The sequence below is a fragment of the Physeter macrocephalus genome, chromosome 7 (assembly GCF_002837175.3).
Source record: "Physeter macrocephalus isolate SW-GA chromosome 7, ASM283717v5, whole genome shotgun sequence".
In the NCBI taxonomy this organism is placed as follows: Eukaryota; Metazoa; Chordata; class Mammalia; order Artiodactyla; family Physeteridae; genus Physeter; species Physeter macrocephalus.
This window is the reverse complement of record NC_041220.1, coordinates 78,030,432-78,041,793: the sequence shown is the minus strand read 5'-3', so window position 1 is coordinate 78,041,793 and position 11,362 is coordinate 78,030,432. Positions and strand designations below refer to the sequence as shown.

At 47.4% G+C, this 11,362-nt stretch overlaps 1 protein-coding gene across 15 annotated transcripts in view; it reads right to left on the bottom strand.

The window, feature by feature from the left end:
- APBB2 (amyloid beta precursor protein binding family B member 2) overlaps positions 1-11,362 on the bottom strand; it is a 386,035-nt gene extending 374,673 nt beyond the window's left edge. For 12 of the 15 annotated variants that reach the window (XM_028492026.2, XM_024118483.3, XM_024118478.3 and 9 more), the window contains exon 1: positions 9,349-9,495. The gene's annotated coding sequence lies outside the window, so the exon portion shown is untranslated. Of the gene's footprint in view, positions 1-9,348; positions 9,497-11,341 lie in introns of those variants that run through there. The other 3 variants (XM_055086072.1, XM_055086075.1, XM_055086069.1) reach the window with 2 other exon arrangements.

Sequence of the window (11,362 nt, the reverse complement as noted above, 5' to 3'; positions counted from 1 at the left end):
TGTGGGATCTTCCCAGACCAGGGCTCGAACCCTTGTCCCCTGCATTGGCAGGCGGACTCTCAACCACTGCGCCACCAGGGAAGCCCCAATAAATAAAATTAAAAAAAAAAAAAAGCCTATACCATCATATCTGGGAACAAACTCTCAGGAAAACTAGCTGCTGAAAATGTCCTGGGGCATATTTATCAAAGCCTCCAACGATAACATTCTTGTTCATTCACATACTCATTCTTTGACAAATGTTAATCAAGCACCCAGGACTTCCAAGACACTGGGAACACAAAGATGAAGAAGCCACGGTGCTGTCCCTCAAGGGCTTACGGACTAGAAAAGGAGCCAGGGAAGTAAATGGTTACAATTCTGTGTGCTAACAAAGATGGGAGGTAAGTGGCTGTGAGGAGCTCACCATGGGAGCGAGAAGAACCAGTCACCCTGCCCTGGGTGACCGTGTTCCAAGTGCAGTCCCCAGGCGAGCAGAATCAACATCTCCTGGGAAATCATTAAAGTGCAAGCTTTCATCAGGCTACAGACACCACAGGCCTATGGAATCAGAAGCCCTGGGGTGGGGCCGGCTGTGTGTTTTAACGAGCCCTCAGGTCATCCTGCTGCACACTGAGGTGGGTGATGATTAAGCTACTTCCTGAAAGGAGGAATGAAAGTCAAGCAGGTAAAGAGCACACAGATGGCAGAGATGGTTGCAGGCGATGGGAACAGGACAAAAGGCCAGAGAAAACTGTCATGTTGTAAATACCATGAGGCCTGAGCACAGAGCACTGAGATGGAGAGCAAGCAGGCCATGAGGGGGTCAGATGCGGTGCCAAGGAGCTGGGCTTCCTCCTGAGGGCAGCGAGGAGCCCCTGTGGGTGGGGTGGGCGTGCCCAGGCCTGCAGATTTCAAGAGATGACCTCAGAGACCCTGTTGAGAACAAGGAGAGGCCCTGGAGAAGGAGCTGCAGCCTCCTAGGTGAGAGGCAATAGCGGTGGGAAGGAAGTGGAGGCACACTTCGGAGCTGGGAGTCAGGGGCGCCTTACGCAGCTGCAGAGACGGAGGGGCCAGGTGTGCGGTGGGATAGATGGCGCATCCCTGCTCCTGGGAAGCTTGCCTGACACACACCCCACACCCAAGCAGAGCAGATGCTGATCTGGGAAGCACACATCGCATTTTACCGTAGCTAGTTCTTTAGCTGTCAGAGGCAGTGGCCATCCCAGTCGGTTTCCATGTGCATCGTTTGGAACGGCGCCCAGCACTTGGAAAGCCAAACTGATTGAATGGAGCTGGACAAGCCAAGAGGCCACTGAGAGGCCACTGCTCTCATTCAGGGGAGAGAGGACAGTGTCATGGGGAAGGAAATTAGAAACCTATATCAACTGAACTTAATTTTTCTCTAGTCTGTTGATACCATTCAAAACACTGAATGAAAACCTTTACAAGTCAATCACGTTATAAAAATTCAACAGTAAATTTGATCTGTTGTGTGGAGTCCACAAGCTCACCTTCCAGCTGAAAGTCAGAAAGGACCATGGTTTGGGCGCATTTGCAAGTGAAAATATGACACAGCTCTAGGCCACAGAGAGACTGCCACCTAATCGAGATAACAAGTCTGCTTTCTTTTGTTTTCAGAACAACTCTGCAAAGCCCAGAGGTAGAGGACAGAGACATTTCAAATCCCTCTGAGACAGACTGAGTCTTTACTTTGATATTTAGAAATGATTTCCAGCAGGCAGATAATGCTGTGACCCAATTACAGGGTATTTTGGAAATAGCAGGCACCTAACTTGGGGGTGGAGCTGGTGGGCGTAGAGGCAAGAGTTACTAAGCAGACGGTACCACCTGCCTCTCAATCCTGCATGGGATTTTATAAAGAAGGGAGCTGTGACAATCAGGAAGTAATGCAACATCTCCCTTGACCTTCTTCCCGTTTTCTCACCATTCCCAAAATAGAGCTAAGGAAAATCAAAAATATATTTCCCAGCCCTCTAGGGGGAAGGTTCATTAAAGGCATAAATTTGGGTCCCTGGGGAAAAAAATGGATGAAAGGCAAAGGAAAGTCCTAGAATCAAGAGGTGGTAACAGTGGAAAATAAAACCCATGGACAAAAAGGAACCAGAGAAACAAAAACAATGGTCAATTCTTACCCCAAAGCATACTGAGAGGCGGTGCCATAAGCTCAGCTGTCCTGGATTCTCCAAACTCAAGCTCTTCAGAGACAAAAGTTAAAGTTTTTGCTTAAAACTAAAAATAATTATAGCTGTTAAGGTCTTACTTTATGCCAAGTATTGTTTTTTTGTTTGTTTGTTTGTTTGGGGTTTTTTTGTTGTTTTTTTTTTGGCCACGGCGCACGGCTTACCCCGACCAGGGATTGAATCCGGGCCACAACAGTGAAAGCACCGAAATCCTAACCACTAGACCACCAGGGAACTCCCCCAAGTACTGTCGTAAGCCCTTATCGTACCTTACCTCACGAAATCCTCATAACTACCACATTATGAGGAAACTGAGGCACTGTGTAATTCTGTTGTCCAAGTGTAACTGTGGTGTCCGAGATCACATGGCTATGAAATTGCAGAGCAGTACTGGAATCCTAAAAGTCTGGCTGGTAACCACCAAATTTCAACTGCCTCCCCATAGGGCTGTCCTGTGCCCACACTGCAAGATATTTAGCAGCATCCTTGGCCCCCACCCACTTGATGCCAGCAGTACTTCTTCCACAATCATGACAATCAAAAATGTTTCCAGGGAATACTGCCAAATGTTCCCCGGAGAGCAAGACTGCCCCCTCTGAGAACCACAGCTACAGAGATTTGAAAGGCCAAATCTCTAGGTCCTTTATAGAAGCAGTGGCAAATCCGAGGTGTTGGATAGAAGAAGCAGGCTACAACATTTCCACTAAGCCAAAGAAAAATGGAAAAGGAGACAGCTGAAGGGTTTTCTGTAGCGGGTTCTGCCACAGTCCTTTGCCACGGCTCCTATAAGGCCTGTAAGGCCTCCCTACTCTCCCCTCCCTCAGAGCCTCACACACATGCCTCTACGGAAGCACCTTATATTGACACTCTGGTACATTCCTTTCTGTCTTCCTGAACTTCCCACTGTACCTGGCACCAAGTATGTGTTCAATAAACCTTTGCTGAACAAAGGCATGGACAAACGAAGCCGAAGTTTCTGAGTGTACCCAAATGAATGCATGTCTGTCTGCACCAGTGATCTGGAAAACGTATAAAAAAATAAAGCTTGGTTATCGGGGAGGATAACAGGCTCTGCTCAGAATGCAAGGTTGAATCAGTGTTTCCCGAAGTATCTACGCCCCTCTGAGATGACTGTGAGTCCAGACCATGCCTCAGTTCTACTCAAAAATTCAGTTGTATTTGTTCACTCGAGAATGAATCATCGGGCTTCCCTGGTGGCGCAGTGGTTGAGAATCCGCCTGCCGATGCAGGGGATACGGGTTCATGCCCCGGTCCGGGAAGATCCCACATGCCGCGGAGCGGCTGGGCCCGTGAGCCATGGCCGCTGAGACCTGCACGTCCGGAGCCTGTGCTCCGCAACGGGAGAGGCCACAACAGTGAGAGGCCCGCGTACCAAAAAAAAAAAAAAAAAAAAAAAAAGAATGAATCAACTCAAGAAACCTAACTCATAAGGAAATTCTATTTATTCATAACTTCCACTGATACAGAGTACTGCCCAGCAAATCAAGACACTCAGTGTGGCAGGTCTGCTGGCTGACTCTATTGCCCAGGACAAAGGTCTACTTGGGAAACCAAATGAAGATCAGAAGGTAAGAACGAAGCCATCAAGCAGGAGCTTGATGTTCCCAGAAAGGGGTACCCACCATCCTCTCTCTAGCAGCCAGAAGTCTCAAGTGAGCCTCAGGGCTGCTGGAGAGGCCCTGAAATCCTCACGTCAACTTTCCGAAGTCATCAAAGGCCTCTGTCACCCCAACACTGCCTCATGATTGGCATGTGACAACTAATCAGATTCTGGTGTATTTTATTTACAATAGAAATATCCTAGACTGGAACCTGCCCAGAGAGATTCAACACAGCAACCCTTAGTTTCAGACATATTTAGAAATTATATTTGGATATTCCAACTATTCAATTTGTGTTCAGACGAAAGAAATGCACATGGGGGCCATAATCTGGAGGCAACAGCTCCACCACTAAGCATGCAGATTTAGGTTAACGGGGTTTTGAAAATGGACAAAATGAGAAATTTTCACCTTCTCCCCAAGGCTGAATCTAGGAAAGTGTTTCATGTTGTGGTGGAAATAATAATACAGGCTTTGTTTAGGGCCTGGGTGAATCCTTTAATGTTTCGGAACCAGAGTTTCCTCACCTATAAAAAGGGAAAAAAGAAGAGGGTACCCCAAAAGACAAAGTGAAATGTTTCCCGTATAGCACCAGGCAGAGGTGGCCCTTAATTAATAAATGTTATTTCTTCACCCTGGCAGTTCCTCAGCAACCCATAGACTCCTCTGTGTTGATTACAGTTCTGAGGCAAGCATCACTGTTCACTGTGTAGCCTTTAGTGAAAAGGACCTCAGTTTCCTTATCTCTAAAATAGGAATAGCACTACAGTATTTTGTAAGAATTAAATAGGGTAACAGCTGTAAAGCTCTTTGCACAAAGAGATCCACAATATTAATAATATATTATTATTACAACCAGTGAGATCCAGATATTACTAAGCACAGATTTTTAAAGTATTATCTGAAAATACATTACCTATTTTCTTAAGCTACTATTTAAAACTCAAAAATAATTTGGGTTTTTTTTTTTTCCTCTCCTCCCACCCACTAAAAGCAACTCAAACTAAAGGTGAATAATACCAATTCCATGAGCAAATTATTCTTAAACTTCCTCTAGCGACTTATCAAGGCTCACCCTGGAAGGCATGGCACTGCAGAGATCCAAACCAAGATGGCTGTAACTCCATCAGCATTTCCTAGAATCACCAATCCTGAATTGCTAAAGCATGCTGTTTGGGCAAAAAGAGGCCTGTATGCAAAGAAACAAAAACCAAGATCTGTCATTTTGCAGCCCAGCCTGCTAAAATTCACATTTCAGTCCCTTGTCCTTTCTGCTCTCTCAGAACCTCATCTTTCATCTTGGCGTTTTCCTTGTCATTCTTGGGCTATAATTCAAAAATACTCGCTGGTTCCCAGAGCACTTTCAAAATTAGCTTCTCAGCTCCTAGGACCTTGGGTCCGTACCAGTGACTCCACATTCCTGGAAGGCCTGGAGGCGCCATCAGCCCACCCAGAAGCTCCAGTTTGGCCTGGCCTCCACTATTCAACTTGATCCTGAGGGCAGGGCTCTCTACATCTCAGGCCCAGATTCCCAGACTTATCAATTTCATGGACCATTAAGCTGCCAAATAAAAATATTCCCATCAATTTGTAAAAGAAATCTAGCCTTTCTAGCCTCCATGTCCTTCCTCTCTTCCAGCTCTCACCTGGTGTTTGCAGTTACTGCCCCGCTCCTACCACGGGCCCAGCAACACTGGAGCCTAGTTCTGATCAGAAGCTCTAGACTTACTATTTATTTTATCACTTATTTAAACGCTGACAACTCTGGCTTCTCTTCACCTGCCTCACTTAAACGTTAATGAGGCTGAGTTTTGTGACCATCTTAAAAGCAAAGTACACACAAACACCAGGTTTCCTTTGCTCTCTGCCCCATCATCACGGCTGGCCAAAAGAAAAGTTCACGTAGCTGCATTCTGACAGCCATCACTCAGGCTACTACGGCAGCAGATCAATACAGCACCTGCTCAATACAGCGATGGTGCTAACATGAACTGACAATGATAATTTTATTCCAGAGACCAAGGGCTGCAATTCTGATCAACAGCTGAATCGACAGGACAGGGACATGGGGAAAGTTTGTCCAGATTTCACATGGGTAGGCCCCGGCAACCAAGGTACAGGGCAGCCTCCTCTACAGCCCCAAAGGAGACTTATTCCTTGGATTACCTGCATGCCTAAGAGCAGAGTGTCTCCTCAGAAGATGCTATAAAACAGTTTCAAATATCTACGGCGCTCTACCCAAATCTAATCATTACCTTACCTCCTACCTAAACCTGGCAGCGCCACAAAGAGTTAATGTTATGACAACCATCCTTTGACAGATAAAAACCAGAACGGACGTAGGAATTGGCCAGAAAAAGGAAGGACGTTCCACAAAGCAGGACAGGCCAGACTTAGTGAAACAAAATCGGCTTCATCTAAGGTTTTATCTATAGTCCCCTTTTCCAAATGGATGCATCACAGGCCCCTGGACTGAGACATGAAGTCCCAACAGACACCCAGAGGGTGCTTTCTACTGTTATGCTCTCATTTTACAGATGGGAAAACTGAGATCCAAAGAAGTGAACTGACTTTCCCAAGGTCACACAGTAAATTTAAGTAGTGGACGACCCTGGCCCAGAAGGCAAGTCTTGAGAGTCCCTGGTTGGTGGTCTTTTCATCAAATCCCACCAGACCCTTTATTATGGAGAATCTGTCACTCTGCCTTTGACAAACTATGTCAACCAAAAGAAACGCCATCAACACATATCAACATGCAGAATATGCACTAATAACACGTAAAATTAAAATGGGTAATCTGGGCTTATCTTCCTTACGTTTATTTGTTGGTAGTACAACATTGTTGAAAATAAATGAACATAAAACAGCTTTTAAATCTGGATGGAGGCTTCTTAAAAACATTCAAATCATTTTGAAGACATGCTGTTCCAATCAAGTCTAATTCTAAACAACAAACATGTTTTACAAGAGAATGCTTATTGAATAATAATGAAAACAGTTGAAGATAGTCTCCTATAAAATAAAACTTTGAAGTTCTATTGCCGTACAAGCAAAGGACTGTCCACCCTCTCAGAGGGGCTTTCTTGGGAAGCTGACATTTATGTCAAAGATGCTGACACGTAAGATATGTAAGAAGCTCAATATCAGACTTGACACATAGTAAATAATGAACAAATGCTATTTTCCTTAACTTGGGATAGGAAAATAAGCATCACCCACATAAGTAGTAATATCTTCCTACAATACTTTACTAAAAGGCTGTCCTGTGCCCCTGGAAAACTTAAGGGGTTATATCATCAGGGTACTGAATATTTTAAAAGCATAACTGAAGAAGGTATAGAGAACAACATTCCATTTCTCTTAAAAGACAAATTTAGATATCCTGAAATGAGGGTAATCAACATAACACTGTTCTAGTACAATGGCAAGCCTTTCAGTATTAATTCCTGCTGTAACAGAAAAGAGAGGGGAAAAAAAAAAGAATTTGATGTTTGTTGTTGTTTCTCTGGTGGCAGAAAAAAAAAAGTCATCAAAAAGATGAAACATGACACAAAAAGAGTTAAGTTTTAAAATACTTTATCTTTGTACACGTGGATTCTTGCACTGTTTAGTAGACTTTTCCTAGATGATTCTGTAGTCAGTATTCTTATTACTCCAGGTAACTGTAAAAAGCCAGTCTTTCACACTTTAGCTCATCGAGTTTTTCCACTACCACTTTATAAAAGTTTCAGAAAAGGGGACCGTGCTGGCTCCCTGCATATGAATTACTTAGTTAAAAGTATCCTTTTGAAGAGAGAATGAAAGAAGTAAACACCTTCCCTGGAAAAGGATCTCAACTTTAGAGTTCTTTCTCAAAGGCCCTGTGCAAATATCTGGACCAAGCCCAGCCTAGGAAGACCCTGAGTGATTTTTCAAGGTCATGTAGTAAGCCGATGACCAAAGGACAGCTATAGAAACCTTGCTTCTGTTTTCCCCAGGTGTTCTGACTACCGGACCATTGTACTCTACTGCCACCTGTGTTCTCTCAGCATTCCCCCCAGCGTGGACGTTCCTTATCCTCCTGACAAATGTCATCCTTTCAAAACAGTGCCATTTCTAGGACTGTGCAAGTTACGATAAACAGCTGTTGAACAAATAACTGCTTTCAAGCTACAAACTGAAAACACAACAAAGCGGCTTCATAAAGAAATCCCCCTTCCTGAAAGTCCATCTACCCGAATTCAGATATTCTTAATTATCACGGCCATTTAAGGACAAGATTTGAAGTATAAATCCATGACAAGAAAAATACACCAAAGACTTAAGAGAACCAAATCCAGAATAACGGATCAGGATGCCACTGTTTGCTTTTTAAATCAGTGAAATATTAAAACAAATGAAAAACCAATGCCAACCTCACAAAGTTTCTTCATTTCTTGGAATTCAAACACCACTGCTGGCATCATTTTATGATAATCCTTTAAGTATTTTACCTAAGTCATCAGGCGCAATGTAAAGCCAGTGACTGAGGGACTTCTAAAAAACCTGCTCCCAATCTTGTCTGAGCTTCCGACACTGACCTTATTCTCCTCTCAGTGTTGGTCCTCCCCAACCACTCAATCCATCCAAAACCGTCTGGGACAGTCATGGCTCTAAACAGCGCTGAACTTGACTACAAAACGGCCACGACTCTAAATCTGATTTCTTCAATGTATGATTTTTTAAATCCAGGTCCCACGCTCCTTCGGCCCTTGGCCCCTGACCCCTCAGTTCTAGACCTCTCCGCCGACATCAAGATCACCTTTCATTGTTTCTATGGGACTCCGCACCCCTCCCTCTGTCCAGCAATCTTTTTCATCGCACAAATGTCATTTCTAGCGTTCAACCCTCCATTCCGCCCGGCGGGCAGCAGAGGGGATTTCAGGACCAGCTTCCCTGATTCGGTCCCCTTCGCACAGCCATTTTCTAGTTAAAACGCTCCCTGCCTCCGAGAGGGAAATGAACTTTTCCCTCTTTGAATCCCCTATAAGCCAGCTCGGTCTTCAACTCCCCGGGAGGAGCGCGCTGCCGCACGGGGAGAGCCCAGCCGCACAGCGGAGGCCGGTGCCAGGGCAAGGGGGTGTGCGCTCTTCCCCGCCGGCGCCCACCCTCACTTTTCCCCTCCGCAGCCCCCGCCCGGCGCACCCCCTCCAACCCTGTCTCCCCCGCCCCAGGCCCTGCAAAGCCCCGGGTGCCGATGGAAAGAGGGCGCCGAGAAGCCAGAGGGATGGAGTCAGGAGTGAGCCCGCGGGCGCCGTGCCACCCAGCCCTGCGGCGTGGGCGCAGGGCGCACGGGACTCCGCAGCAGACGCCCGCTGCAGATGCGGTGGCAGCTGCTGCAGCTGTGGCTGCGGCTGGGCGAGCGGCAGTGGCCGCGCAGCCCTCGGGGCCGGGAGGAGAGGAGCAGCCGCCCCGGCTACGCGCAGCCACTCACCGCAAGCTGCTGCCGCTGCCCGAGTCTCTCACCAGTACTCCCGGGCCGCCCCGGGGTCGAGAGCAAAAGCAAGGAAGAAAGAGGGGCTCACCGGCGGTGCGCGCGGCGCTCGCCTCGGCTCCGGCGCCCGGCAGCTCTGCTCCAGTCTCGCCCTGCCAGGAGCGCCAGGATCAGCTGCGGGTACAGCGCACGAGCTTCCTACTTGAGACCAGGACTGGCTTTGGCCACTGAGCATGCCCAGTGCCGCTCCACGAGTCCCGCGCAGAAAGCGGCGCCGGCGAGATTCCACTTCTCCGGGCTTTGGCGGCGGCTGCGCGGAGAGCCTGGAGGGGCCCGACCGGGCGGGGGCGGATCCCGAGAAAGGCGGGGCCGGGGGCGGGGGCCTGGAAGGAGGGGGCAGGCCGCGCTCCTAGAGCGACCCCTGCAGGCAGAGGCTTTGGGGCCTCTTGAACTCGCGCTCCCCTTATCATCTGAGAAGATGGCAGGGAGGAATGCGGTCCAGAGTGTCGAGACCCAAGGAGATGCATCCCGGTATGATAACCCCTCCATGAGGCTCGGCGTCTGTCTGCACCAAAAGGTAACCTTATCCCAGGCTACTCTTTTCTCCCACATGTCTGCATTCCCTTATAATGGTAAAATGTCCTCAGATGAGAGCTGCCCAGGCCCATCCAGCTGCAACTTGTAGGCGAGATCTTCTCCTTCCGTCTCCTTATCTAGAACCCCAGGCATATGCCACACACACACACACACACACCATTTCTCGATGTGAAAATCACAGCAAGATCGCCTCAAGGAGGAAACACACCTGCAGGAGGGGAAAAACATAATTTCCTTTTCACCTCCAGGAATATTAACTAAATTTTAACCAATTTAAACAGACAAGCAAGATCCTGATAAGAATGGGTACTCAATAGGTAGTAATCAGTGCTCTGCCCCAGACACTGTGATTAACGTCCCCAAAGCATCATTGGGGTTGCTCTTCACCGATGTGGTGGTCAAAGTTGAGCCTGCATCAGAATCGCCTGGGTTTTTGGAAACAGAATGCTGGACAGAGTCTCTTCATGGGTAGGTCTGTGGTGCGGCCCAAGCATCTGCACATCTAACAACTTTCCGGGTGCTGCTGGTCTGAGGACCGCACTTTGAGAACCACTGCTCTACACACAGCCTTACCTACTATCCCCTTCAGGAGGATTGTGCTAAAAGTAATTTAATAGTAACTACAAAGTAATGGCTCCTTCTCACTCATCCTCTTCCCCAAACCTCCAGAATGCACTCCTTCCTCAGACAGCAAACTCACACCCCACCGGTCCTTATCCTTCATGAGAGGACTCGATGCGGTTGGGGCAGGTATTACGTTTTTCCTTCGACATCATGAATTTATTGAGGACCCACAAGATCTTATGGTTAGCCTGGGGATAGCAGAGAATAAAAAAAGGCCTAGACCCCTGCGTTCATAGAGCTTAGTCCAGCGAGGTGGTCAGAAATCCATTAAATAATCACTCAAAAATGTCATTTCAAACATGAAGAGTGTTAGGGGGGAAATCTACTAGGTGTGTATAAAAGGGTGTATAATGGAACCCTGACGCACACTCGAGTGGGGTTGGAAGGAATGAGTGGTAGGGGAAAGCTGCCTTGTGGAAGAGGGGTTTCTGGCATTGGCACCCCCAAACCTCTGCCACGAACAATTTCCCTCAGACCAATCTGGAGGCCAAAAATCACGTCACTCCCTCCGCAACGCAAAAACAATATTGCCACTGAGAAATCCTATAAATCCATTAAAGTGCTCATCCTTGGGGCTGAGTCTCTGCACCCCAAGATCCGCCTATGGAGTTCGTGCACCACGGATAGTTGGGGGACGCAGTTTAACCTACTTTGAGAAAATGAGAAAATGCAGACTCTTAACTGTAACGCCTTTTAGTTCTAGCCTATGTCCTTCAGGCCTAGAGAGGCGAGGAAATTAGCCCAAGACCACCCCTCCCGTCATCAGCAGAGACGGGACCCGCCACCAGCCTTCCAGGCAGGTCCTCTTTCCGCAGGTACTCTATTCCCTCGGACTCCACAGCTCCCCAGGAGTCCGGCCCTACCATCCCAACTCTCGGGGGTCC